Raw genomic sequence first — 6,000 nt, forward strand, 5'->3', positions numbered from 1 at the left:
ACTCCTAGGCTCAAATGATCCGCCTGGCTCAGCCTCCCAAAGTGCTGGGATTGCAGGCATGAGCCACCTTGCCCAGCCAAAATATTTTTACCAACTGGTGATTCATGGTGCTAAAGGGATGCAAGGTAGGTCATGATACCCATGGAAAAGATTTGGGCCAAGGCTGGAGGTTTAATCAGGTGAAATGAAGGGAGAGGAAGGAAGACACAGTGATGCCTGATCTATTTCTTGAATGAGGAATTGAGGGAGCCAAGGAAGACAGCCATGTCTGGAGGATCCAGCAGTCACCAGCTGGCTTATGGAGGACATGAGAGGAGCCAATGGAACAGACTAACAGCAATTTTTATGGGGTATTTTAATTGTGTAGAACCGTAGCATAGAAGTATATACATTTAAACAATGCAGTGTTGCTCAAAATCTAGTGGAAAGTGTGGTATACGAGATGCTGAACCTTCTACTTCATTCTAGTTTTCTTTTCTGTATGAAGAAATATTGTCTAGTCCTCCGCCACCACCCAAAAGTGCAAATTTCCTATAATGGATTCACTGTTATTCTCTGTACTACAAGTCAAATTTCTTTCTGTTTCTAGGTGATGTTTAGCTTGCTCCCAGAAGGACTGGACAACATGACGAATACAATTGCAGTTCTTAAAATATGTTTATTTAAGTATTGGTAATTGTTCCCATAAAATCACTCAAATTGATAGAATAAACATACATTGAGTATATCTGCACATGAAAGGTTTAAATATATATTCATATTGTGTTTGGGAGAGAGTGAGAAACAGCAAGAGAATGAGAGACAAGATTGCATAAAATATCTTGGGAAAGGGACAAAGATAGTCAAAGGAGTCTTATCTCCAAATGATTAAGGTCCCCATATCATAGTAGATGATACCTTGTTTGTAAGATCTTATTCAGGTTTCAGTTTTGTCAAAATAGCATGTCTATGCATAAAAGAAAAAAACAAAATAAATTTTTAAAAACAGATTTCAGTTTTGATCTCTTGATCACAACCCTGTGCATATTATTTTTATTATTTTCCATTTAAAGGTAAGCAAATAAAACACAGGGAGATGAAGTGCATTGTCAAAGACTTTTCAGAGGGTGAAGGAAAAGGACACTTTTTTGTGGCGGAGGTTAATATGCTCTTTTTAGAGGGAAATTTGCCAACACCTATCAAAATGGAGGCCAGAGAAATGGAGAGTGAGACAGAGAGAAAGAAAAAGGGAAAGAATATAGTCCTTGGATCCAGCCGTTCAATCGTTCTATCACTGGGAAATTATTCTAGAGAAATTCTTATGAATGCAAAAAAGTGCATTTACAGGACAGTTTTTAATGGAGAAAAATTGGACACAACCTAAATATACATCAATAGGGGCATAGTTTTGTTCCTGTTGCTGATTGCTGTATAAAAAATTAATCCAGGCCAGGCGTGGTGGCTCATGCCTGTAATCCCAGCACTTTGGGAGGCTGAGGCAGGCAGATCGCCTGAGGTCAGGAGTTCGAGACCAGCCTGGCCAACATGGTGAAACCCCGTCTGTACTAAAAATACAAAAATTAGCCAGGTGTGGTGGCAGGCGCCTGTAATCCCAGCTACTTGGGAGGCTGAGACAGGAGAATCGCTTGAACCCGGGAGGCGGAGGTTGCAATGAGCTGAGATTATGCCATTGCACTCCAGCCTGGGCAACAAGAGTGAGACTTCATCTCACACACACACAAAAAAAACTAATCCAAAAATTGTGTGCTTAACAATCACCATTTTATTATTATCTGATGATTTTGTGGGTCAGGAATTTCCAAAGGGCATGTTAGGAAAGATCTGTCTCTGCTCTCAGTGTCTGGAGCCACAGCTGCAACGACTCACGTGGCCACAGGCTGGACAGCTAGAAACTGACCGTGGATCTGTACATCCTCACATAGGCTCACAGCCTCTGTGTCCACTGTCTCCAGCCAGTCTCTCAAGCATAAAGACCTCAGGACATTTGGACTTCTTTCAAACCTGGCTCAAGGTTTGAAGAGGCTATTCCCAGAGTCTTCTTTTGACCTTCATAGGTCACTTGTGCTGACAGAGAGAGAGAGAGAGAGAACACCAGCACACCACCATGGACTGCCCAGATCCAAGAGAAGGGAAATTGACTCCACTTCTAAATGAGAGCAGCTGCAAACAACTTGTAACATTTTTAATCTACCACAAACCTGATACTTTACAACCATCAAAAGGAAGTATTTTGTGGATTCTGCTTCTATGTAATCTGTGGATTACCTAAAGTCATGAGAAAATTTTCAAAAGTGATTAAAAAGTTATTTTGGTATAGTGATGGTCTCACAAGTATACACATATCCCAAAATTGATCAAATTGTACATTTTAAATGTGTAGTATACACATGCACATGCAATGTACTTCAGTAGTACCTTAATAGAACTGAAAGGGAGGGGAGAATTGAGTATATCTGTAAGTACTGACATGGAAGAAAGTTCGCCATATATTATTGAATTTAGAAAGCAAGTTACATCAATTACAATATAAATGTAATTTTGTTCCCGGAACCAAGCCGGGTTCGGCTGCATTTTCTTGAGGCCCAACAATGAGAAGCAGACAAACTAGGAAAGAAGGGAATTTATTGCTGTAACTGGATACAGGGAGAAAGCCGCAGATAATTCCACCAGACCAACCCAAAGTGTTACAATTTTCTTAGTGCTTATATAGGTTGGGATTATGTGCCTACATGCAGTATAGCTTTCGCCTAAGTCTACTGGTAACTAATTTCGTTTCAACTCGAAGGTCAGAGGCAAAAAATGCTTGCTAAGTCTGATTAAAAGGGCCCCAGTACCTTCAAGGCCTGTCTACTGTGGTACCGGACTGATTATTTCTATCTTATCTCCTTTACAGCTTGGTCCGGAGAGCTGCCTTAGACTCTCCAATGAATCTATTCAAACAGCTGCCTCTGTTACCTTGACTTGTCTCAGATTCCGTTGACCCGAGACGGGTCCTGGCACTAGGAATGTGAGACTGTCTCTATTATTTTGACTTGCTCCAGGTTAGGGAGAAGCCTATGCAAGGCTCCTACTGACCGTATGTTTCATTTCTAGCTAGGATGTCTGGGCACTGGTTTCCCTAGGTTTAACTACTAGCTCAGTGTTAAGGCAGTGCTGTGGATATCTGTCTGTAACTGGAGTGCTATGCAGACCTGTCTGTGTGATTGTCATGCAGGCCTGTGTGATTGTCAGGGAGAATTAGCCTGCCACAATTCCATTTCTGGTTCAAAAACACAAACACAGAGAGTAAAAAGGTCTGAAAAAACATGTAGCCAACTGTTAGTTGTAGTTAACCTCTACGGGTTGGATTGGCAGAGCAGGTAGAAGAGAGTAGGACGAGGTCTTCCTTATATTAAAATTATTGGAAAAGGCTGGGCACAGTGACTCACTCCTGTAATCCCAGCACTTTGGGAGGCCGATGCAGGTGGATCACTTGAGGCCAAGAGTTCGAGACCAGTCTGGCCAATATGGTGAAACCCCATCTCTACTAAAAATAGAAAAAAACTAGCCAGGAGTGGTGGCACACACCTGTAATCTCAGCTACTCCCTGGGAGGCTGAGGCAAAAGAATTGCTTGAACTCGGGAGGTGGAGGTTGCAGTGAGCCGATGGTGCCACTGCACTCCAGCCTGGGTGACAGAGCAAGACTCTGTCTCGAAAAAACAAAACAAAACAACGACAAAAAAGAAGCTGCCTTTTCTTTTGTTCCTAAGGAGACAGCTACAGATAAAGGTTAAATACCTCCACAGGTAGCTACCTTATGTTCCCTTTATCTTCTGTAAAATGTTGATTTACTGATGCCAGGTAAATATGTAATTGACAATTCCCCTACCTGCTCCTTTTCTCTTGCAACATGTGGATTCAGTAATGTGACTATAACCTCCCTCTTTTCCCTCCAGCCCACTCTCCCTCTGTAAATATTTGAAGCTCTCAAAATCATCTCTGAAGAAAGACACATACCAGAGACTGTTTCTGTAATTCTGTGTTTATTTCTTCCAGGCATGTTCTTAACCTTGGCAAAATAAGCTTCCAAATTGATTGAGACCTGTCTCAGATACTTTTTGGTTTACCGTATGTAACACACATAGCACACAGACATTAATATATGTGCTGTGGGCCCAAGAATTAATTGCTGAGATACCTTTTTTTATTTTTAAAAATTTATACTACGTAAAAGAGACAGAGTCTCAATATATTGCCCAGGCTGGTCTTGAACTCCTGGGCTCAAGTGATCCACTAGCCTCAGCCTCCCAAAGTGCTGGGATTTCAGGCGTGAGCCACAATGCCAGGCCTTAAATACATGTTAAATGGAGTATGTATAATTTTATAATTAATAACAATATGAGTAGCTGTATCAGTGAACCAACTTTTTGTTTTCTTTTTTCTTTTTTACCAAATACCCAGACTTCAAGGAGAGAACTGAACTTTTGGCAACCAGACTAACTAGTTCAGAAGTTAGAAAAGTTGGACTCTGGCTGGGCATGGTAGCTCACGCCTCTAATCGCAGCGCTTTGGGAGGTCGAGGCGGGTGGATCACGAGGTCAGGAGATCAAGACCAGCCTGGCTAACACGGTGAAACCCCGTCTCTACTAAAAAAACACACACACACAAAAAAAGTAGCCAGGCATGGTGCTGGGCGCCTGTAGTCCCAGCTACTTGGGAGGCTGAGGCAGGAGAATGGCGTGAACCCGGGAGGCAGAGCTTGCAGTGAGCTGAGATCATGCCACTACACTCCAGCATGGGCGACAGAGCGAGTGTCCGTCTTAAAAAAAAAAAAAAAGAAAAGAAAAATCGGACCCTTACCAAGATTAATTTTGAGTGATCAACAAAAGCAACACTTAAGAAAAGACACGTATGTCCATCCAAGCTGTCCTATAAAATCCTCCTTGAGGTCACATTTTACTTGGTGTAGTGTAATGCTTGGTGTTAAGCCTTAGAATTGTATGATCTCTCTTTGTTTTCTATTAAGTCCCTGGAAAAGTTAAAAAAAAAATAGCCTCATAAGCTGAATTCCACAGTGGTGTTTGCATTTTATTGCCTCTATCACCTCTAATACTTATGTCAGGGTCACCTTCCAATGAATAGTGGCTCATGGTTCAGTTTACTGTACAAAGTAGCTGTTTGGCCTTGGGACTTTTTCAGTTTGGAAGAATTATTCTCAAGGTATTTTCTTCAGTCATCTGGAATGTTTTCCCAGGGAATCTTAATTCCATTTCATTGCCCTCCTGGAGTCCTGCTGTTTTCTCTTGACTGTTCTGGGTGTTTCCGGAGGTGAGAACTTGTACTGGAGGGTACTGTTAAAGGTCAGAGGATGAACAGATGCAAGGTCAGGATGAATCTGGAGGGAGTTGAGGAAAAGGAAGCTCTTTGGCAAAATTCTAGAGTCTTTGTCAGACAACAAGTATTATTGGACAGCAATTATGTACAAAATATTGTGCTCAGGGTGAGCAGTGTGGCTCATGCATGTAACCTCAGCATTTTGAGGTGGGAAGACCACTTTAGCCCAGGAGTTAAGAGACCAGCCTGGGCAACATAGCAAGACCTCATCTCCACAAATAATAAGAGAAAAATTAGCCTGGTGTGGTGGTGCCCATCTGTGGTCCCAGCTACTTGAGAGGCTGAGGTGGGAGAATTGCTTGAGCCTGGCGGTTGAGGCTGCAGTGAGCCATGATTGTGTCACTGCACTCCAGCCTTGGCAACAGAGCAAGACCCTATCTCAAAAATAAAATAAAATAAAATAAAATAAAATAAAATAAAAATATTGTGCTCACTGATGTGAAAGAGAAGCATCAAGACATGATATCAACACTAGATTTGAGATATGAGATATAAACTTATTAAAGTTAAATAATACAAGAGATGTACCAAGATAAGTTGGTTGTCAATATTAATTACTGAATAATAGCATCAATAAAACCTTTTATGGAGTTAGATTCATTCATTGATGACATACTTGGTTCTAG

The sequence above is a fragment of the Gorilla gorilla genome, chromosome 14, assembly GCF_029281585.2.
Source record: "Gorilla gorilla gorilla isolate KB3781 chromosome 14, NHGRI_mGorGor1-v2.1_pri, whole genome shotgun sequence".
Classification (NCBI taxonomy): Eukaryota; Metazoa; Chordata; class Mammalia; order Primates; family Hominidae; genus Gorilla; species Gorilla gorilla.